We start from the raw sequence: 23708 nt of genomic DNA on the forward strand, positions 1-23708 counted from the left end.
AGTTTGAGGTGGTTTTGGGGAAAATTTTTCCCCTCAGGTTTTGCCGATTTGGGGATTTTTTTTCTTTTTAAAGCGATTTTTTTCCCCACAAAATTTCGTTTTTCCCTCTAAAATCCCCATTTTCCCCCCTAAAATCTCCCTTTTTTCCCCAAAATCTCCATTTTCCCCCCAAATTTCCGTCTTATCCGGCAAAACCCCCCGCACCGCGCCGCCATCTTGTACGGCAACCGCGAGCGGCCAAACCACCCCAAACCCGACAATTTTTCCCGTTTCCCAACCAAAATCTCCATTATTCTCTCTAAAATTTCTTTTTTTTTTTTTTTAAATCCCATTTTTTCCCCCAAATCTCCGTTTTCTCAGTTTTTGTACGGCAAAAAAACCCCGCGCGCCGCCATCTTTTACGGCAAGATACTCAGGGCGCCGCCATTTTGCCGCCCGCTCCTCACCCCTCACACCGCGCCGCCATTTTGTACGGCAACCCCCAGCGGTCAAACCGCCCCAAAACTCCCTAAATTTTGCCCTTTTCCCCCCAAATTTAGAGTCGGAGATTTCCATTTTTATCTCTAAAATCCACTTTTTCCCCCAAATCCCCTTTTTCCACCCAAATCTCCGTTTTCTCCATTTTGTACGGCACGATCCTCAAGACGCCGCCATTTTGTCGCCCTCACGTCTCCCTCAAACAGCGCCGCCATTTTTACGGAAACCCCCAGCGGCCAAACCGCCCCAAAACCTCCCGATTTTATCCGTTTTTTCTCCAAATTTAGAATCAGAAAATCCAATTTTTATCTCTAAAATCCCCTTTTCCCCGAAATCCCCTTTTTTCCTCCCAAATCCCTGTTTTCTCTATTCTGTACGGCGAAATCTCCGAGCCGCCATTTTGTCGCCCTCACACTGCGCCGCCATTCTGTACGGCAAGCCCCGGAGGCCAAACCGCCCCAAATCCTCCCGATTTTATCCGTTTTTTGCCCCAAAAAACGAGTCGGATATTTCCGTTTCTTAATTATTTTGAATTTTTCAGGATCCCCCCTCAGCCCAACGTGTCTTTCCAGGGTCTTTTCGGGGTGTCTGAGGGCGCGGCCGGAGCGGCCCCGGGGGAGCTCAGCGGGTTTGGAGCGAAGGTTTGCCGGAGAGGGCCTGATTAAACAAACAAAAAAACCCCGAAATAAATAAAAATGTAAAAATATCATTCTGGGGAGGGATTCCCCCTCCCCCCAAATTTTTTGGGGTTTTTTTGGGGGGGGGGGTTTTTTGGTCACCTTTGGCCGCCAGCTGCAGGTGGTTCCGGAGGCGCCAGCGGCGCTGATCGGCCTCGTGCGTGGCCTTGGCAAATGAGGAGACAGGGGAAGGAGGCAGCTCTTAGGAACAGAATTATTCCTTTTATCCTCTCTATGCCTGTTTAAGTACTGCCTTCCCTTAGGGGGATAACTCCAGCAAACACCTGTTGGATGCCATTGTGTTTTCAGGGATGATTTAGGGATGGCTGCCCATTTCTAGTGATCCTGTTCAGAAGTGGTTTAAAATGTACAGTAGTGTAGGCGGAAAGTCAAGCTAGAGCTGCTGTGACAGTGCTTCCATCATCTGTCAGCATCCTGAGTGTTGTGAGCTAAACCTGAAATTTGATTTGAACTGCCTGATATCTGCCAAGGGGCAGGATATCATTGCTGGAGAGAAATCCTCTCATCTTCTGCGACTCCATCCCCAGTCAGATGGAAGAACAGTTTGGTATCCAGAGGTGAATGGCACTGGACCTTTACGGGGCACAGAAATCATCCATATCCCCATGCTTTTAAGGAAAAGGATTCTGAGCAGAGGGCCCTTGGACTCTGCGGCAGAAACTGTTTGGAAAAACTTGCTTTAATAATAAGATTCTGACTGAAGAGTTTTGCAGAGGATGGTTTGCTTATGGAAATGGTCAAGCGGTCGTTCTGGTATTTGGACACCAGGTTACAAAAAGAGGAAAACTACTGTATGGGTATACACGAAGTGAATGAAAAAGTAGATTAAAGTAAAAGTTCAGAAGCCAAAGCTGGAGAGAGGTTCAGAGTAACCCAAAATTGCCATCCAAGATCTTGGGGAGGAGGGTTGTAACCTTTCTGAGGTATTACTGTGCGTGTACTCCCTAACGAATACATTGGGTGTTAGACCAAACCAGACAATTAATTTTTAACACAGAAGGACTTTGAGGACAACTCTGACACCCAGAGGAAAGAAAAGGCTTAATGGAAAGTTTCCATCTTCGAATCACTGCTAAAGTAGAAGTGCTGTTTTGTTAGTGGAAAATGTCAGTGAAATTTCAAATAATTGTGTATTCCTGAGAGGTGTCACTACAGTAAATCCCCTTTGTGGAATAGTTAAGTCACAATTGAAATTTGGTGCTGTGCAGTAGTCCATTGTTCTGGTACTTAAACTCTTTAGGGAACAGTCCCCATAAGGGGTAATGATTTGCTGGTGGCCAAGAAATGTATTTTCTGTATGATCCAGGTGGAGAAGTAAAGGAAGAAATGCTGTGAAATAGACACATTTTTTGTACACCTGAAAAGAGACTTGGATGTGATATGCAGGCAGATATCAGCTTTAAATTCGATGTAGTCAATGTTAATGGTATTAACATAGAGATCTTTATCAGCAGAGGTGTATTCAGGCTTCTTCTATTTTCCTGTCCATTTGCTTCAGTGTAGCAGTGTGAGATGAAAGCCCAAGGCTTTGCAGACTGGCTCCTCATTTGTGCCCCAGTTACTGACAGCTGGGACAGTGGAAATTCTCCTTGCAGTGGCCTTGTTTTAAACACCAAGATGAAAATATAATGCATGCTTAGAAGGTGCAAATAATGTCTAGTCTCATTTCACTCAGTGAAATTTGCTCAGCTTCATCTTGGAGCACTGGAGATATTTTAGTATTTCAAAGTGTATCAAACTATTTGCCCAGTATTTGGAAAAGCTACTCAGATTTAGTGGAAATGTTTCTATTTCAGACCCAAACCACTTTGATATTTGTTAATTTTATTATTGTATTGAAGTTCATTGACACTGGGAAAAGTGATCCTGTTTCTTCAATTGATAACACCACAGGAATTGCCTTTTTATTAATCTTTATTTGGATGCCTCCCTGTCCCTATGGAACAATGGGGTTGAAGATGCAGTGAGGTAGAACACTGGAAGGAAAAGGCCAGGCTAAATATTCCTTGAAATAAATAGGTCTCTTTCCCTTGACTTCAAAGGAAAAAAAAAACCAACCTAATTAAATACAATTGAGGGGAAGAGGAAAAAAATGAGAACCTTTGATTTGAACACACTTTGGAGCAGAGCATGGAGAGATAGGAGAATGATCTCTGTGAGATGAATAAGTTGCCTCTCCTGCTGCATTTGTTTTGGGGTGGGTGAATCATTTCTTGAGGATTCTGTTTTTAAAAGTTGGATTTGACTTGGTTGATATTCCTTTCAGCATCTAGATTTTCTATTTTGGCTTGTATTTTTCATACAAGAACCATGTTGTTAGAGCAGATAGCTGGTCCTGCAGTACAGGCAGATCTCATAAGGGCAGGAGGATAAGGAAATACACCGGAAAGGACAATATTGAAGGTTTTATCAAGTTTGACCTCCTGGCAGTTGAAGCAAGTTGTCCTTCAAGGTCTTGTGGGAGCTCTTTCAAGTGAAGAGAGCACGAGTCACAAACACAGTGAAGTTCTCTGACTGATTCTAAACAGGGTAAAGAATTAGCCCCTTCACCATCACGCCTGGATTTTTACCTGGGGAGAATGTCTATGGAAAAAGATTGTGGCTGTTGTGAAGGAATAATGTCCAAGGCAGCCGAAAATCTGCGTTGGCTGATGTGTTGTGTGTCCTCCCTCCTCCCAGTGTTTTCAGTCAGTGTGTCAGAGCCTTTCCTGGCATGTGAGACATTCCTTGAAGTGTTGAAATGGTTCCTTGGGACTCCCTCACTCTTGGCAAAAAAAGTAGGAGGAGTGTTGGGGGTTAGGTTTGTTCCTTCTTTCTCTAAAGAATTTTTTCCCGACACGTTACCAAGGAGACCAAGTGTTGGATACTAGAGAGTACTTAACCGAAACAAAGAGGTGGACAAAGGTGGAAGGGGGAGATAACGCAGGTAAAAGACAAAGCTTGAGGCAGCTGCGTGCTTTTCTTTCTCCGGCGTTCGGAGAGACGCGTGTCTGCCGCTCCTCGAGGATCTCAGCCGCCGCAGAGCACGCCGAGCAGAGAACGGCTGTTGCTGGCTGGAGGAGTTTCACTGTGGCCAAAGGGATCCAGTCCTGGGAAATCTACTATCACCAGTTCAGCCTGAATCCTGAGTTTTCCCGGCCACCTGCGGGAGCTGGTCCAGGCCCTGCCTCACCTTCGGCTCCTTCGGCGCTGCTCCTCTTGCTGCAGCGTGACCCTGCACCCCCTGCGCTGCCGGGACATCCTGCCCCTGCCTGCCGGGACACCCTGCCATCCCAGCGACCAGTCCGGGACTTTTCCACTGTTCCAGCTTGGTGCTCTGAGGATCCTGCAGGGACAGCGAAACCAAACTGCCCTGGGTTTTGTGAAACAAAGCCCTCGAGGTTCTTGGTACTGTTGTCGTTTGTTATTAATGCTGCAGTTGTTTGGTGGGGGGGGGGGAGTTTTTTGTGTTTGTTTGCTTTGTATTACATACTAGTAGAGAACTGCTATTCCTATTTCCCAAATCTTTGCCAAAGAGCCTCTGATTGTAATTTTACCTGGCAGATACCTGTCTTCCCAAACCAAGACAAGGAGGAAGGACAAATCTCACTCCCTCCGCTTCCAAGGAGTGTATTTTGTGTGTTGTATACTCCCTTGGGGTGTTTGCCACCTTTCCTGAGGGTGAACTTGTAGGATTTGTTGCAAACTTATTCACAAGAAATGTTGTGTGTACCTATTAGAGTTTTAGAGTCAGTTAGGGATTTGGCAAAGGTGAATTGTTTAAGTTGAAAATAATTTTTGGGTGTAACAGATCAACCCCTGCATACTACAGATAAAAATACTTGCAAGAACCTTTCCCTTTTTCATTTATCATTATGCACACTGCTTCACTGGAAAAGGCCTCACAGGATGTGTTTGGAGAGGAGCCAGCTTTTCCATTAAACAACAAGGAATATTTGACTTTTGAAAGAAAGAGACAAAAACATGCCATTTTTTTTAATGGCACGTTCTTAGTTATCAGATTAACAACATTTTTGGAGGGGTATTCAAGCAAGTATTAAGCGTAAAACATACAAATAAACGTACTCTTACTTTCAGCAATCCTTTAAGAACTAGAGACTTCTCTTAAAGCAGGATCCCTTTCCTTCTGGGTGGATCACCTTTAGGTATTCCTCCAAACAAGCTGCAGCTGTCCCATGTGACACTGGCAGGGGCAGCTCTGGGCCGTGGTGCTTCCCCAGGAGTTTTTGGCGGCTGACTCTTGCTTAGGTAATTTAGTAATTGTGCTGCCACCTTCGGGATCCCCAAAAGGTCTGTCTCCCACATGCCTGCATGTTGCAAGACTCTATTTCATTTCCATATGTTCCTCTTTTCTGTGCACGATTGGTCTTTGGACAGATAAAGGAGGGGTTTTAGCACCTGTTAATGAATTAATTAAATGGTGGATCTACTGATGTAATCTCCACAAAATGATTCTGTTAGATACTTTGGAGACTTCTGTTTTGCTTGTGTGATCTTTACTATTTGAGGGAAACTTTCAAACTCCTGATGGGCCTTGAGTGATTTTTACTTCTTGGACAGACCGTGCTTCTCTTGTCTTTCTACTTGTTGTCCCCTTAATTTTAGCCCCTAGAGGGCTAAACTTTACAGTTTCACTAAATAAATCATAAATACTTCAGTTTATAAATAATATAGATGTTCATTGTATATTTTTATATAATTTAATTTTGTCCCCTACAGGGCTAAAATTTGGAGGGTGAGTGCTGCTCTTCAGGAAAACCTGGTGATGGAACAAATGAGGTGCAGCTGGCATCAGTCAAGGTTTCAGTTAGACAGAGTGGAAACTCTGCAGTTGGACCAAGTGCCTTCATCAGAGCAGCAAGTTCCAGAGCTCCTTCACTGTGGCACCTTCGGGCTTGGTGGTAGGAGAACCTGACACAGTGAGTGTAAAGCAACGACACCTGGGCTTGCAGAGTCTGGCTGAGTAAAATCTGGTCTAAGTTCTGTTGTTTTACAGAAGAAAAATGTTGTAGCTGATCTGTCAAACACAGTAGACTCAAAGTGAGGGCCTGGCAGTGACTCTGTAAGAAGAAATGGTTTATAAAACAGGGTAAAAAAGTGGGAGCTGGCTGCTGAAGATTGATAGCAGAGATTTTTTTTGGCTTGGTTGTCGCACTAGTGATTCCACGTGGTATATTTTGATGCTTTTCAGTTTAGATTGCTGTACAAGTATGAAGTTAAGGCATTAAAAAAAAACCCTCAAATTTGTCTCTTCAACAGGCTCTAGTACAATTACGTGGTAGTAAATGCATCAACAAATATTGGTTTTAGTTATTTTTTGAAATAGCTCTTAAAAAGCATCCCAAATCTTGAGAATTCATTGGAGCCTTCCTTAATTGTTTGGCATTTCAGTGTGTGTAGGCAGTAGAGCATGTGAGCAGCTGTAACCACGTTCGTGCGGTCAGTTTTGCAAATACATGAAAAAACTTGCTTATGGGAGAGTCACAGCCCACTTGTGTTTACAACCTGAGACTGGTACAGTGAGTAAAAACAAGCTGGGATACTTGTAGGAACAACAAAAACCCAGGAAACCTTGAGAAATCTTTGGAATCATAATTATTGTGTGTTTATGGCCAATGCAGTGCTAAGAGAGCCAGGACATGTTGCATGTTAATGTTTGGGTTTCGTTTTTTAGTGTCCACTTAAAATTAGTAACATGGCTCAGATTTTTCAATACAGATCTCTTAGGCACTGGAGGTAGTTAAGTGTGTCATACTAAACACTCTTGGAGTTGAAAATGTTGCTTTGTGTGAGTATTTATATTTTCTGAAACTCAGCTGTGCATGCTTTTTGTTCGCCCCTACAGGGTTAAAATTTGGAGGGTGAGTGCTACTCTTCAGGAAAACCTGGTGATGGAACAAATGAGGTGCAGCTGGCATCAGTCAAGGTTTCAGTTAGACAGAGTGGAAACTGCAGTTGGACCAAGTGCCTTCATCAGAGCAGCAAGTTCCAGAGCTCCTTCACTGTGGCACCTTTGGGCTTGGTGGTAGGAGAACCTGACACAGTGAGTGTAAAGCAACGACACCTGAGCTTGCAGAGTCTGTGGGTGAGTAAAATCTGGTCTAAGTTCTGTTGTTTTACAGAAGGAAAATGTTCTTGAGGATTTTATTTTTAGAAGTTGGATTTGACTTGCTTGATATTCCTTTCAGCATCTAGATTTTCTATTTGGGCATGTATTTTCCACGTTGACTTTAATGATCATAGTGTCAAAAAGTCAATATGCTGTTGTAGAAGTGAGAAGTTTGCCTGAGTACTGGATTCCAGGGAGGAGAAATAGAAGAAAATAAGTAAATACTGTTGCAGTTTGTCTATTTAAAAGCTCTATTTAATATACTTTTTTACCGTGTTGATTGATGAGTTTAATCAGAGTCCGAATAGATTTCAAACCTTCTCTCCAGTTTTAGGAAGCTTGGAGATGGCAATTTCAAGATTACCTCATCTTGTTGGCGTGGTTTCTTTCTAGGAAGGCTAAATGGTACATCAGAATCTACTTTGTTTTTCCAGAAGCATCAGTACTTCATGGTATTGTGGAAAAGTTCAAGTCATTACCGTGCCAACCCGTCACAGTTAATTTTTTGGCAGAATGAATCCATAACAACACATGGTTTCAATCGATTTCTTATGCAGATTCTGCAGTAGATGTGCAGATCTGTTGATTAGCTCAGCCTGCTTGGAAGAGTGGGGTCTGCCCCATTTGTTGTCCTTGGGGACAGTCATGGCTGGGTTATTTCTGTGGGCCTGTCAGCTCACAAGGAAATGCCCTTCAGCTCTTACCCTGACTCAGATCAGCATGAGGAACATCATGACATAATAGTTATTTTTTTTAAAATGTTTTTCATGTATTTGTCAACTTGTACTGGTGCTGCATAAATTCCTTAGGAGTCTTTATGGAATGCTGAGCAGGGTTGTGGGAAAATGAGTTTTGCAGGTGCGGACTGGTGGAATTGCAGTTTGGCCTGCAGTGTGTTTTAGTCTCCTTTGTGAGGGTTTCCCCACCCCTCACCAGGCTGTAATATGTATAACTGCCTAAGTGAGCAGTTATTTACCTGTGGCAAGTCTGTTGAACCTAAACTCAGGAAATTGTACACCTCCTGGCCCTATTTACCTTGATATTATTCCATAAAATATTCCTGCTGATAATCTGTGCAGCTCAGAGGCACTGAAAGATGATCTGCCAAAAGAGAGAATACTTGCTCTGAACTCTGTGGAGGCCCTCAGGAGTCATTCTGATTGATGTCTAGGGATTTCCCAAGGATTGGACATGCTTGATCTTGAGCTTGTAATTAATTGTCAGAGCTGCTATCAGCTTTAGAAATGGGTTTCTACTAACTGGCCCAAAATAGCGATGTTGGGCTTTGAAACTCTTGCCGTTTATGTGTGAAATCAATTGCACCAAGAGCATGTTGTTTTCATGAGTAACAAAAAGGATCCTGTTCTGTAATGTCATCCCATCTGTTAGAAAATGTTAGCACCTCTCATTTCACAAGGCTTTTTTTTTTGTACACGGCAAGGATGCATTAAATTTAGTCACGTGCAGAAAGAAATCTGCACCTGGATACTCCTTGTAAAGGCACTAGATATGTGTGATTTCTCTGTATTTTAACACTTATTTGAATACAATAGATGAAGCTGGTCAGATGATGAAAGGGCTCTTTGGCTATTGAAAGTCCTCTTGCCACCTCATCTCTCCTACTGTCAGTGTATGCCTGCCAGTTAATAATAGCTTGAAACTGGTATAGTTTCAAGGTATTTTTTGCCCATTTCCCTCTTGGTTGCCATCAAAAGAACGGGTTCTATTAGGGGAGCCTTTCTTCCTGCACGTAAATCGATGTTTAGTGAAGAGAAAATGCATGGCAGTGGTGGAAACTTAGCAGAGCTTCCTGCTCCTGCTGCACTGCTCATCATCCCATTTATCCATGGGGAAGGAGGGCAGTGTCTCTCTTTAGGCTATCATGACCTGACTCGGGGAGATTTACCTGGTGGTCCCACCCCAGAATGGTCCATAGGAAGCCTGGCAGGCTGCCAATTTCTTGCTTAGACCGAGGAATCTAAGGGACTAAAACCAGGAGAATATGTTCTGCCTGTGTTACATGATAGACATGAGCAACGTGTTATCACAGAGATGTGACAGGGACCTTGTTAGGCTCAGCAGATGTTTTAGTCCTGGCTCTCCTACTCTGAATGTGAGAGCTGGAAACATGCTGGCAGTGTAGTGCACATCCTCAGAGGACGGAAGGTAATTTGACAGCTCACTTTAACCGTCTTCAAGAATGTTGACTCTTCTGGCATCTGTTTGTTGAGAATGTGGCTTCTCATGTGGAAAACCGAGACTTTTTGTAGTAAAAATAAGGATTTCTTTTCCTGATTTGTTTTTTTTTTTTTTTCTGGCTTAGGTTAGAAGAGAGAAATATTTGAATGTAGCATTGACGTGTTTGATTTCTAAACTTTATTTGGAGACTTTGAAAAAGTGAAAATACGTAAGCATTATTGAAGGAATAAAGTGTTCTTGTTTGATGCATTCGACTGTTCTTTTCTTTCTGAGAATCTGTATTTTTAGAGATACCAGGCAGCTCTTTTTCCTTTAGCAGTAACGGAGTCCTGCTGTCTGTCTCAAGAGAAGGCAAAAAAGGTCAGATAAGAACTGTTTAGATAAGATAGGTGGTGAACCAGATGAGGAGCTGCACAAAACTGAAAACAGACAAGTAATGTTGCTCTGTCCCTGTCCCCCAAGTCCAAAAAATCCTCTCAATGCCCTCCAGCTGCTGTCTTTGTGAAGGGCATCTTTTGTCTTGAGTGCAAGTTTAGAAAATGTTTTGTTGTACTGGTTATGTTAATTAAAGCGATGTTTGTTTTCCAAGACAGCGATTCAGAGGGCTGTCCTGCTCTGCATAATTACCTGTCACAGCAAAGAGAAAATATTAAGATGGGAAACTGAGATTGGTGTAAAATTCTGTCTTATCTGCAAGGTATATCAAGCAGTGTGTTTGATAGAGCTTGATTGTATCCAAGATTCCAGGGGGCTCCTGGTGTCAGGTGAGAATCCTTCTTTATGGAAAGCACTTGCTCTTTTCCTATTGATATTGGTGAGCCAAAGAAACTGTTTTTTGCTGCTTCTTGTAGCAAACCGAGTGTGAAATGTGAGCTGTAACAGCGCTGCCTAAGCCTCTCTGGCAGCCTCATGCAGTAGCCTGCTTTTAATATTGGTTGGTAAGATGACAGCACTTTGCTGCCAGTCTGTGAGGTATCCATGTAAGGTGGGTTACCTTTGCTCAGGTGCCTGGAGACTTGTTCTTACAAGAGATACAAACAATGCATTCGAGAATTTGGCACATCTGGGACATTTTATCTTGCTCTTGGAGAAAAAGGTCAAATGCTCCACAGCCTGTTTCTCTTAAATAGCAGAAAATCCCAGCATGGATTGAAGATTTGACCCCCATTAAAATACATCAGATCTAACATAGCTGTGTGGTTTTAGCTGTGTACATAAATACATAACTGCAGATGAATATTGAAGCACTCCTAGTGTAAATAGAAATACACAATGCACGTGCTAGGCATACTCATGCATGCCTACAGCTGCAGAGAAAATGTACAGCAGGCAAAGGACTTTCGGGTACAATGAAATGAATGGCTTTATTAAGATCTTAGTTCCTCATTAAAAATGCTGAGAAGTAGAACTTGTATGAAAGACTAAAGCTGGGATTTCAAATTAATGTGTGTGGATAGTCAATATGAACTCAATTCTGAAACGTAAGAGTGTCTATGGAGATCTGTTGAACTGTATTCATATATATCACTGTTTCTTCTTGTCCCAAGGTTTTTTTTTTTTTTTAATTTGGGTTTGCCATTGCAGTTTTAGGAAGGTTAATATTTAGTGCAATTTAGAAGTCCTAAAGAAAACAATTGTTTTAATACAAGACATTTCTCCCATTTTTCTAAGAGGGAAAAATGATCTTGTGTCAGTAGTATGGACTCTTATCCTCCTGCTTCAGTATTCAATTATTTTGATTCTTCTAAATTTTCAGCATCACGTGCATATGAAATTGGTCTCTTTAGTGATAGATATTTTTTGAAGGTTTGCTCAATTGTGCTTTCAGATTTTTCATTCACCTTCTGGTGGCTTGGCTGGGTCTGCATACACAAGTGCATGAACTGAACTATCATTAGCAAGTGGTGGTTCAGTTTTTCCTCTTCTACTCTTTGTGGCCTCTAAGTTTTTCTTGTCTGCTGTCTTTGCAAACCAGTTGTTCTGCAGGGTCACTTTAAATCACCCGGTGTAACAAACCTGAGTGTGACAAATGTGTGCATTAGGGAATGTGTCTTGCTGGTTGTGACCATCAAAATAGGTTTCACATGGTAGAAATTTGATAGTATATCTACAGTTCTCCAATCTTGCTTTTGCCAGTGTCCTTGAGTTCAGTTTTTTAACAGTCACAATGAGTTACTGACTAGCTGGCATTGAAAAAAAAATTGACTTTATCCTCAGGGGCCACTGTAGGCTTTGTTCTGATAAATACTTGTCCAAACATTCCCATTATTTTTTCTTCAAGACATAAAATGTGACACAGGGTGCTGTGCCTATTATCTCCCATCTAGACTTGTTTGGGTTTTTTTTTTTTTTTGGTTGTTTTTTGTTTTTTGTTTTTGTTTTTTTTTTCCTTTGAGAGAAACTTCAACCTTTCTATTCATTGACCCGCTGAATACTTTATCAATGTATTAAGGTCCTTTTATTAGTGTGGATTTTTTTGAAGTTTAAAATAAGAATCAGGGAAATATTCTAATTGTATGATTTATATGGTTGGTTCTACTCCAGAAGAAAGCTTAATTGTTGAAATATTTCTGAGTTCCTGTGTTCTGATTTTTTGAGTAGTCTGTGCTAAGTCTTGAGCAGAAACTTGGAGAAGAGCTGCAGGATTGAAGGAGAGCAGAAGTGACAAAAGTAAAGTTCTCTTGGGAAATCTTATGGAGGTTAAGCAAGTGCAGCAGGATTTGAGCAATGCTGCTTAGTCCATTTGTTCATGTGTGGATCCCAGGGTGGAGGAGACTGGAACTGGGAGCCAAGATCGCTTAGAGGTGTGTCTGTGAGAGAAGCCAACTGCAATCTGCTGGTTTCTGGTGACTTTAGAGGTACCTGTCCAGTGTTAGTCCTGTCTTGTACTGTTGCAAACTATTGATCATCTGGCCTAAACTGTTGCTGCTTTAAAGAACTTCCCCAAACTTTAGGGAATAGTGGGACTGTCATTAAGAAAGAGATATAATTCCAAGCACTTTCTCTTGGTTTTAAATGCTGACTTCATGGGGTTTTTTCCCTAAGAGTAGGAGAGCTTCAGGTAAGTATTGAAACTGCTGGTGGTTGATAGGCTTTTATTTATTTAATCAGGGCAGTGCATGTTACAGAACTGACAGCAAAGGGATCAGGGCTGGAAATATTTTTTACTAGAGATTAACATGCTGCTGTGCTGTTGGGGGAAAGTGGAGATTGCTTTGCCAGCACCATCTGGGAGCCTCTGCTTGGCTGTATGGTAGGCAGACCTTTTGTGAATCAGAGGAGAATTGCCTTTGGAATAAAGCCTCTTGGTGGCAGGTTTTTTTAATCTGCTGCAGTGACAGAATTGCTCCATCTTGTCCTCTTACTGCAAGCGTGTGTGCCAAATCTGCCTGAAGGGATCTGTATCCAGGAGAGAAGGAAATGGTGGTGCCTCTGAAAGGTGATTGCTTTCTTTTGTGAGACAAATAAACCTTTGGTGGCTTTGTGGGGCTGCAGCTTGCACTCCTGGGTTTTATATTCTTCTTATATATGTAGTACACACTTTAAATTTATTTTAAGAGGAAAGAATAGAAATGTTGGCTATAACTTGCAGAGGCAAACAGCATATGCTGTGGGTAGAATTGTCAGTTTCCTTAAAAACAATGTTTCAGAGTCTATTGCTCCTCAGGATGATGGCAGAGATACCAGAGTGCCCCTGGTGGGCTTCAGGGGTGGATGGATGGATACAGTGTTTGCCTGTGGAAAAGGTGGGGTGGCGAATATGATGAGTTGTATGAAATGGCATTTACAGAACTTGCAAATAAGAGCTTAAGCTGTTCAAGCTTCCTGCCCTGAAGTGTTTGTGATTTAGTCTCTCCTCTCTGAAGAGCACTTAGGTAGTTTTTTTGGTTTTTGTTTTTTTCCCTGTGCGGGGCAAGGTGGTGAAGAAAGAAGCAGATATGAAGAGAGCAAATTGAACAGCCAGTATTGCCAACAGCAAGTAACGTCTTCAAAGTTTACCTGCAGCTTGTAAATTAAAAATGCCAACTCTTCCTTGTGCTGAAGTCAAGCGAGCAGCCACCAAACATACACCTGGTGACTGCAAGGAGAGGTGGCAGACATTTTAACTGGTACCTTTTTCCACAGGTCTTGAGTTAATATACTTCCTTGAATGATTCAGGAGTATTTGTACACAAGTCCTGAAGGCCATCTGCAGTTGTTTAAAGTATTTCCAGTGTTTTTCTTTACTGCAGCTCCAAGTTGGTTGGAACCAGTATTCTATCTGCCTTTGGAAAAAATGTAGTAGATTCCGGCAGAAGTTAAATTTCTCTATGGAAATACGAGTGAGGAAATTGAGGCTTGAAAACACTCCGATTCAAATGTGATTGAAGTTCAGTCACAATTTGAGCAATGAGTAACACATTGGAATGTTCACGTCTAAGTAGCATCTGATCTTGTAGGGCTTGGTAATATGTTAGGGAAGATTTGAGTGGAACCCAGGTATTTTTGGGCAGTGACATTATTCTGAGGGAGTTTTAAATTCTCTTAGGCACCAGTAGTACCCTAGTACAGCTCCTGCAGGCAGTGGTCTTGTTTCAAATACATCAGAACTTCATTTGCTTTACTGAATATGGAGCAATGTGGTATGAGGAGAAGTGGGTGCAGTTTGAAATGTTATTTCCGTATTTGTGGAATTTAAGTGTTATGCTGGGGAAGAGCCACCAAAAGAACTGTTAGACAAACAATGAAAATAGGCAATAAGGTGTGGATTTTTGGTGTAGCTTGTCTTCCTGTTGAGGGAAAGAAATATTTCCAGATAATGTAGAAAGGGGCAATGATCTTGCTGCTAAACTACTCTGCCTGCAACAGCCTTCAGGGCACAGTGCTGAGCCAACTCATCAGTGCCATTTTGTAGCCTGTGATTGATAATCCAGGGTTCTTATTTTCAAGGGATTGCTGAAGAAAGCATGCCTGAATTCCTTTAAATATTTGTGGTGACCAGTAGTTAAACAGGAGACTGTGCACTTACAGACGTGTCAGTTGGAAAACTCCATATTAAGGAAGTTGAAAATGACTTTAAATACAAATATGGAACTTGGATGTTGACAGAAGTGCAGTAAAAAGCATTAAATGTTGGGAGCATTTAGAAGACATGAAGGCATCAGGGGTAAGTAAGGAGCAGTGGGAGATGTCCCTGTGGGTTGTGAGAGCCTTGTGGATGGGCAGGAATGTTTAGAGGATGACTGAACATCATGAATGATGGGAAGGCACTGTATTCTGTGTGCTTTAATAGCCACAAGAACACTATCAGTACTAAGGAAATATTCAAGTGAAAGCACTACTGGAATAGTTTCAGAAAGTAATAGTCAGAACAGAGGATCTTGTAACCTTTCACATCCTATTTTGTTCTATGACACTTCTTTGGATGGAAATGTTTTAAAATTGCTCTTAAGTACACAAAAATAACAAAACCTATCCAAACAAGCAAACTCCATGTACTTTTATAAAAAACCCCCAAAAACCTATAAATAGAAGCCTCCCATCAAAGGGGTGAAAATATTAGGACGAAGAATTCCCCCATGTAGAATGGCATTTCCAGTAACAAGGACTAATTGCTTAGAGCACCAAACAAATAATTAGTTTGTAGACAGAATCCAGAAATGCAGATCATTATGTGCTATATCTTTGAAGCTGAGTGATATTTTCTTCTAATCATTAAAAGCATATACACAAGCTATTTATCCAGCTGGTACTAATGACTTAACCTAAACTTGTAATCAGTCAGACTTTTCTTTGGCAGTGTATCTGGTTTAAGGATAAATGCGTACAGGTGGTTTTAGAGTTAGAGCTGAAGAAGCAGAGCATTAGTAAGTGTTCAGCTGATCTTGATTGAGCCACAGTCAAGAACAAAAGACCCCTATGAGCAACTACAGAACTATTTTTTCATAATTTGGAATCACTCAATTGATTCTAATTCTGACTGGTAGATAAACTTTGCTTAATTGTTTACGGTAACACAGAATTGGTTTTGTTGTCTGATTGGTAGCCTTAAAATATAATCCAGACACTTTGTAAAATTTAGTTTTGTTGTTGCTTGTGACTCCTGTAAATCTTGCATTTATGGGTCCATTTCTGTGAGAAGTCTTCCTCAATGATTCTAAGTTTGTCCAGACTGTATGAATGATAATGTTAGTATCTCCACCTTGCTGTCTTTGTGCCTGAGGAAGGGTTCATAGGTTGTAGTTTTAAAGTAGAAAAATGTGCATTTTTAAAGTCTAGACAATGTCTGAATAGGCTGAAGCCTGAGAGGATCCATGATCTCCTTGGTGACTGGCAGCAGGAGTGACAATTAACTCCAGCTGTGTCTGTGCTTTTGTGAAATTGGTACCTTCTTGCTAAAGACAGGAATGAGAGCATCACCATATTTTCTTAGGCTTTTGAATAGTAACCACTAGAGGTCAGTACTGTGCTGGATTATGCATGAATCACTCATGATCTAATGCTTTGCATCCAATTACCAATCTCCTTAAAAACCTTTTCCATGCAGTCCTGAATTACTCTGTTTTTAAAAGGGCTGCTGTTAAATACTGCAATTCTGCTTGCAGAAAACGCCACTGTGAAAAGATTAATTTTTCTTCTCTGTGGCCTGGTTCATGTTATCCTATTTAGAGTCCTGGAAGACATGGCTTTTGCCCAATCAATAATCACTTCCAGTTTTTTAAGTGCCTAAAACACTGACAGCATCCACTGTGACTCGTACGTGAACTCTTTGAGAGGGTTGGTATGCAATGATAGATGCTTCTAGGGTTCCTTAGTAATTAAAATTTGGTGGAAAACCCCAAACCAAAACCAGCAAACAGTACCAGTAGAGTGTTGGTTGATTTTTATTTTTTAATGAGTCCAAAATTAGTCCTCACTTGTTCTGTGGCTAACGATCTCTGAAGAATTGGGCAGTGATGATGTAGAACACCAAGAGGAATTAAATCAAAGTAAAATTCAGAAGGGAAGGAATGGTTTAAACTGACAAAAATTACTCTCTTGGGCTCCTGATTACAGCAGATTTTCCAGAGGATATTAAAATGTCTTGTACTTTCTTCAGCATAGAAGCAACCCAATTTCGAATCAACAGTGATGGACTCGGGGAATACTAAAAGGTATTTTAGTATTAGTTTCCAAATGATGGTAAATTGGAACAGTGGATCAGTTGCCACTAGCAGGAATTGAATTCGAGGGTGTAACAAGTTGCTTTTTGGCTCGCTGAGGCTTTTTTTTTAACCTTGTGCCTGATGTGCTGCCTGTGTTCTGGTCTTTAATGCAGCTGCTTGAAACGTGCTACTGGCAAGACCACTGCAGGATTCAAATACAGTGGTTTTAAAAATGTTTTTACCTTTTAGCTGTCCCCTGTACTGCTCATCTTCTTGGAAGGCATCACTTTGCTTTTATGAACTGTTTCATGTCCTTATTTCTCTGGTTCTTATGTGTCTGTAACTGGATTTGATTTGCTGTTTGAATTTGGGGTATAGAGAAGTTAAGGGAGTGTTTTTAAAAAACTATTAGTTCTTACAGATTTCTAATTCGAAGGGATGCTTTGCATACTTGCTCTACTGTTACTGTTTAAAAATTTCACATTAGTTATAACTGTTGATGGAAATCTGTTGTTTTTTTTTTTTTTTTTTTTTAACTGAACAATAAGCCATGAGCTGATGCAAAATGCCTGTTCTGCTGCATTTCTAGCTCTGAAATGGTACAATGGTATTTTGAATGTAAATTGAATTTTACCATGGAAAAAGCCAGTGGACTGACAGCTATCTTTCATGAAGACTATAGTTTAAATAGCATAGTTTTTAGAGAGAGTTTTTTAACACTTTCTGAAGCTGGCCTTGCACAATTATGCTGCTGTACTCAATTAGGCGATAACAGAAAAATTTGGGACAGCTTTTTATACTGCTAGACTATCATAAAAGTTGTGCTGATGCCTCTGTGAGAGAGAGGATCTCAGAGCACAGAAAGGAAAAGCTTTTAACTTCTCAGCTTTCTGGGATAATTTATTGTCCCTCTTGATAGCGTTGTAAAAAAGGAGAATGGGGTACTTTTGATAAAAATAAATGTTGAGGGAGTACTGATACATGACTTGGCATAGGCAACTTGTACCTTGATCGAGTGGGAAGCTTTTTCTCCCCACATGTTACCTGGTCTTTAGGCCAGTTGGTTATTGAGAAGGACTCATATACACCACAATGGAAAGACTGTTTTTCCTCTATTCCAGTATGTTTTGAATCATAGTGGCAGCACTCAAAACCTGCTATTGTGCGTGGAGGTTTTGATTCTGATTAGCTTTTCACATGTGGCTGTTTAAGGTGAGAAAGCCTGTTTAAGACTGAGATTTCTGTCGCGTTTTATCCTGAGGTCTTTTTCCCCCTGTAAACTCCATTTTAGTCAAGTCATTTCATTGCCCTGTGAGTGTCAGAAGCCAGAGTGAAGCCATTGTTGTCTTTTGCATCAATGCTGTTGGCAGTGTGTAACTTGAAGCAGAAAATGTATCAATTGAAACTTCTAAGGTCTAAACTTCTAAGGTCTATGGGTAGACCCCATATTTCACTGGTCTTGTAAACTAAGGTAAGTAGGAGGGGTAATTACATATTCGGAAAGGGGTTGACCTCACCTAGTGCTGTTGATGGCTTGAAATTTAAGCTGCTGTAAATTCTTTAGTCATCCTAGAGCTGTTGCTTCTGGGTCTCTGCTAGGCACGTACAGTAGTCAGTGTCTCTTGGAATACTAGTACAGTGCTGTGTTGGAAGTGGCTTTCTTCCAGTCCCAGACCAAATCAGAAGCATTCAAGAAGTCACACTGTGTCTTGCCAGAAGATGTCAGCCTTGTGTACGTAATGTAATGTGTGCAGGAGACAGCGGCAGTAACCCTCCCACGGGTTTGCTGTCTCTCTGCTAACCCCACTGAGCTGCTCCTGGAGCTCTGTGAAAAGCAGCTCTTGGATGAAGCTTTGTCTTGAGGCTGCCAGGCACTGGGAAATGACCCCAGGCACTGGCCTAGGTGTTGCTCACAGTGCTGCCTCTCTGTGCTGCTTGAGACAGAAAATGTCAACTCTGTGGCAAGGTACCCAGATAAATTGCCTTGTATGGTCCTAACAGTGGGATGATAACCTGATAAAAAAATCTTTTTCCTGTGTCCTGATCTGTTGTGTGCCACTAATGACCTTTTAATAGTTGTAATATAGGGGGAAAAAAAGTTACTCCTCTTTAGCACTTCCAGCTGGTTAATAATTTTTCAGAGCTAAGACAGCAACATGCAGCAAACAATTTAGGTTTTCAATATATAGTTTGTTCCTTCCAGTAAAATTCTTCTTGGAGGGGAGGGTAAGATTATTTTTTTTGGAGTCCTTGTCAGATTGGGTGAGAATGCAGCTGACATTTGTGTCAGGAGGGGGATCTCTAACAATTTACAGATATTGAACCTAGTACAATTGGATCATTCAAACAGCATTATTTTATGATGCTCTGTCTGAAATTGTTAATTTTTGATAATCCAGTGAATATAGGATTTCTTAATATAACCTTGATCTGGGGGGGAAAAACAGCCTCTCTTCCTCCAGAAAAATATGCCTGCCTATGCACCCTGCTCTTTGTGCATGTAATAGTAAATTGAAGGTCATTTTACTGCAGTGTGGTTCATCTCTTTGATCTTCACATTTTCTGGTAATGGCAGATTCAGAGAGGTGGCTGTCACTGCATGGCAAGGTGAACAAAATTGATGTGTACCATGTGATATGGCAAAAATGTGGCTACAAAAGCATCTCTTGACCTCCAAGTTGAGTAGGTTCTGTATTTTATGTCCTATGCAATCATTAGCTTCAAAAATGCATTATGGTATGAAAAGGCACTTCAGAATATTAACCACTAGGACCAAGGATATTGTGTGTTCTCTATTGCTGTCTTGATGTACATGACTGACTGTGGGGAACATCAGCTTTTGGAGAAGGAGAAAATTGACTGTTGAGGAAACTGAGCATCTTAAAACCTCATGGGCTGTTGGTTGCCTTTTTTTTTCCTTTAACCTTAAAAGCTGTCTTGTCAAAATCACACAAAATTCAGATTTATTTTCTTGAGTTGCATAGGTAACAGACTCTAGACTGACTGATGTTTCAATGACTTTCAGGGAGAAAGAGAGCAAAGAGACTAAAAATCTCTCTGAGGACACAAAGCAGTCAGGGACCTAATGAAAAATGAAGTAAAACACAGGCTAACCATCCTATAGCAAAATGGGAGAGCCTTATGTGGGATTTGTTAATATATTAATTTCAAAGCAGGGAACTGTAATAAGAGAGAGAGAGGGTAGATTCCATGGCTTTTCTGCTCTGCAGTTCAAATCAGAAGCTCTTGCTGTTCATTTTAAGCACTCCAGAACTAAGATTTAGGAGTAACAAGGGCTAAGTAGAAGAGGACAAGACATAAATGGTTCTGTATCCTTTTTGTTTCATTTCTCAGGTTCTCTGATGGATACAAGACAATAGGCCAAAGTTACCAACTGTGGAATCTAGGCTGAACTTGAATTATGAAATTGTTGTGCTTGTACTGTCAGAACCTTCTCAGAGCATCGCTACCATGTGATTGGGTAACACCATTTCTGCTGGGCACCCTCATGGCCAAGTTACTATCTATCTATCTATCTATAAGTTGCTTTCACTATCTCACACATGACAAATATATACATAGACAGTGGGAGATTATATACTGAGTCTGTGACAGAGATGTGTTGCAGAATTGAACCCAGTTATTGGTTGATGCTGTTGTGTTTTCCTGTGCAGCACTGGAACACCCTGTCTCACAAAATAATGATTTGATGTATATGTAATTTTGGCTAGATTTTGTAAACAAGCAATGCTTTCTGTATCTCTGAAATGTTTATGAAATGTGCCACAAAAATTGCTTTATGCTGGTTTTTTCCTTCAGCCATCCCAAAGAATTATTGCAGAAGTTGAGGATCAGCCCAGAGGTGTTTAATAGCTTTTAAAAAACTCCGTTGTCTTCCCTGACAAGGCCTCGAAGTTAATGGAACAAGAATTGTTTACGGTTTAGTCTAATGTTTTCATTCAGATAATTTGGTAGAGATAGGCGTTAATGGTTTGGTCGATAGTATTTTAAATGTTAGCACTGACAGTTATAATGATGATTGGGTGTGGGGGCTGTTCCAGAACGATGAAATGGGTTGCCTGCAACAAGCAATTCTTTGTCACAGAATAGGACTCCTTTTCCAGAACTCCGCACATTCTCTGTTGGCTTTGTGATATGGTAAATGATTATCTGTTTATTGGTGAAATGATATATTGAAACCAAATGAGGTATTGCTGCTGAATCCATGAAAGATGCTTTGCTTGCATTTTCGGAACTCCTTTGAGAGGTTTGCTTACTGCATAGATACAAATAATTCTCAAAAATGGATTTCCTGTCACATGTGTAGTGTCTTTGCTGCTGAACCTAGTTATCTGGCTAGTGTTGATTTTAGTTAAGATTTCCTTCTTCTTTCTTTACTCTTGTTATACAGGTCAAGTCATTTTTTGAGTCAAAATCAGAGGAGAGTTCTCAACTGCGTTGCGTAAAAGAGGCAATTGACACAATTCAGCTCAAGATCCGGTGGATGGAAAGAAACTTGGCAAAGCTACAAGAACTGCTGTAGTACACATGATACTGTGCTGTGTTGGCCATTTAAGAGCTCTGTCAGCAGTTACTATGTTTAATTTGCAAAAGCCAGAGTGAAACCAGGCATCTCTGCAACATTGCACTATTAAAGAATCTAGATAGCTCAGGGTATGTCTCAGATGAATTTTTAGTTTCCTTGAAGCATTTTGAGCAATATGCAAGTATTTACCCTGAAACTGTTTTCATCTATAGACCAAACATCTGCACGAAAGAATGAATCTAATTTTATATGTGAAATTTACGCCCTTTCCTTTGGAGTTGTGTTAGAGTTTCTTGTCAGTGCATTAATACTGACAGGTAAGGAAGAAAGAGTTACTGTGAACTGTTACTTCTTTGCAGACTGCTCACAGAGCAGTAGATTTTTTTCTTAATGCGAAACTCCACGCGGTTTCCACATTTGTAGATACAGAAGCTGTTGTGAAACGACTCTATTTCAGATATGGAAGTAGTAGTGACTGTTATAAAGTTCAAGAGGCAAAATAAATACAATTCCAATTCTATTGAAGTTTGGAGTTTGTATTTTCACAGTGTTCTTTAGGAATTACACAAAAAAAACCACAAACCAATGTGTCTTTTGTGAATTCATGCAAGCATATTTAGAACTGTTGTTAAATCATGGAATGAGAATTGCAATCAAGTATATTCTTGGAGTTTTTATACTGTCATGTGTTATTACTTTGATTCCTCCTTTATTTTAAATCTTTGAAATTCTACAGAAATACTGTTTCCATCTTTGAATATTAATGTGTGTACGTATATCTATGTGCGTGTGTATATCTACGCATATATCTGCCATCATTTTCTTCCTAGTCACTTCTTAAAATAAACGAGAAGTCAGTTGCAAACTTCCGCTCTCTATCCCTGCCGTCCCCTCACATGGATATTATTTCTTCCCTGGCCACAGTATCGAGTCTTAAAAAACCTAAAATGAAAACTGTCAAAGAGGATTCCATCTTCCTCCTGATTTCCACTCTGGAATTTCAAAATTTTACTGTTCTATTAAAATGCTTTGGAAACAACTATGAAGCAATAACATAGAGCTGAGTTTGAGACAGGAAAGGGTACCAAGAAAATCTGGAAAGTTGGGGAGTTTTTGTGCATTTGACCATTTGTTGCATATGCATACTTCTGTTCTGTCAGTAGTAGAGGTTGTAAAATTGTTTTTCTGTTAAGGAGTCTCCACCCCTATTCATAAGTTGTACTGGAGTCATCTCCTCCTTCCATGAGAAATGCATCAATACGATTCTCCTGTTTTTTGAATGTCTTGGGAATTGATGAAGACTGAAATGGCTAAGACCCGGTGCAAGGTAGACAGCCTTGGCTGGCAAGGCTCATGCTGGACATGGGCTTAAGGCAGGGTGAGGGTCAAGAAAGGGATGAGGTGTCAGTGCAAGACAAAGAGCAGAAACCCCAGTGTTAGGAGGGCTATGAGAAAGCCTCCAAGGGAAGGTGAGGACTGCCACTCCAGCATGAGAGGCAGAAAACCTTGGGTGTCGCTCGTGTGAGCATGCCTAGCTATTCTGGCTAGTTAAGCTTAGCCATAGGTGCAGGACAAAAACTTGAACTGTTCCAACTAACCCAGGTAACGCAGGACTATGGAATTCTTTGTATAACTAAGCAGTACTTAGGAAACGAGACTACCAGCTGTAGGCCACCAAGTGTTAGGGACTGTACAAAAGGCCGACTAATAGGCTGAAGTGTGGTAAGCAAATGTTTCCTTGGATGCCTTAGGAATCGACTTAATGAGCCAGCCTTCGCAATACTAGAGAGATGATGACTACAGAATTTAAAGATCCAATGGGACTTGTGAAAAAGGATGCATCTTCGGGGCAAGGTTGGTTTGGGAGTGAAGGGCCATGTGACAAACCAAGCTCGGCCACTCCCAGAGGGATGTGGCTCCCGCGTTACCTTCAGTGTCTTTGATGCTGTTGGCACAATTGTCCAGCAGCATCCTTTCATTTGTGGTGCAGCTCCTCAGTTCAGAGGCTGTGCAAGGAGAGAGTAGCCACATAGGGCATGATCCTTCACTTGATACTGTCATTCATCTCCTCTTCAGCTCCAGGTCTCCACTTGCATTGCTAAAGCTCTGGGCTGGCAAGAGGAGAAGGCTGCTTCCATCAGCAGCTGCAGAAAGTGTTCCAGAGAGCAGAAGGCAGAGCCCGAGGGTATTGCCAGCATGGGTACTTCTCTCCCATCGCAGCCGGCAGCAGGGATTTACCTTGCCATTTCTTTGCACTCGGCATCTTCAGCCTCTTTCATACAGATCTCATCCAGCTCAGAGAACGAGTCATGAAGGATGTGTTGGTCATCCTACGTGGTCCTGAGGATGAGCTCTACCCACCTGGGATTAGAAGACAAAACTCCATCCTGTTACTGTGACTATCATGCTCACAGTCAAAGCGGGCATCAGGGGTGTACCAGGTCAGCCATAATTACTGGGCTAGGCCCTTACCCTTAGGTCTGTGCAGGCTTGCCCAGAGCCATGGAAGAGAAACACCTGTTTCACCTCTGCATAAGGATAGACTGCTTTCTTCT

The 23708-nt window shown here is 41.2% G+C and overlaps 1 long non-coding RNA gene across 1 annotated transcript; it reads left to right on the plus strand.

Moving 5' to 3' along the window:
* Positions 1–6017: 6017 nt before the first annotated feature.
* LOC136292920 (uncharacterized) lies at positions 6018–22060 on the plus strand. The gene is made up of 3 exons (XR_010721995.1): positions 6018–6094; positions 7021–7260; positions 21019–22060. It is a non-coding gene; the product is annotated as an uncharacterized lncRNA (long non-coding RNA).
* Positions 22061–23708: the final 1648 nt, after the last annotated feature.

Source organism: Chamaea fasciata, unplaced genomic scaffold, assembly GCF_029207755.1.
Source record: "Chamaea fasciata isolate MVZ Bird 193981 ecotype frontalis unplaced genomic scaffold, bChaFas1.0.hap1 SCAF_8, whole genome shotgun sequence".
Classification (NCBI taxonomy): Eukaryota; Metazoa; Chordata; class Aves; order Passeriformes; family Sylviidae; genus Chamaea; species Chamaea fasciata.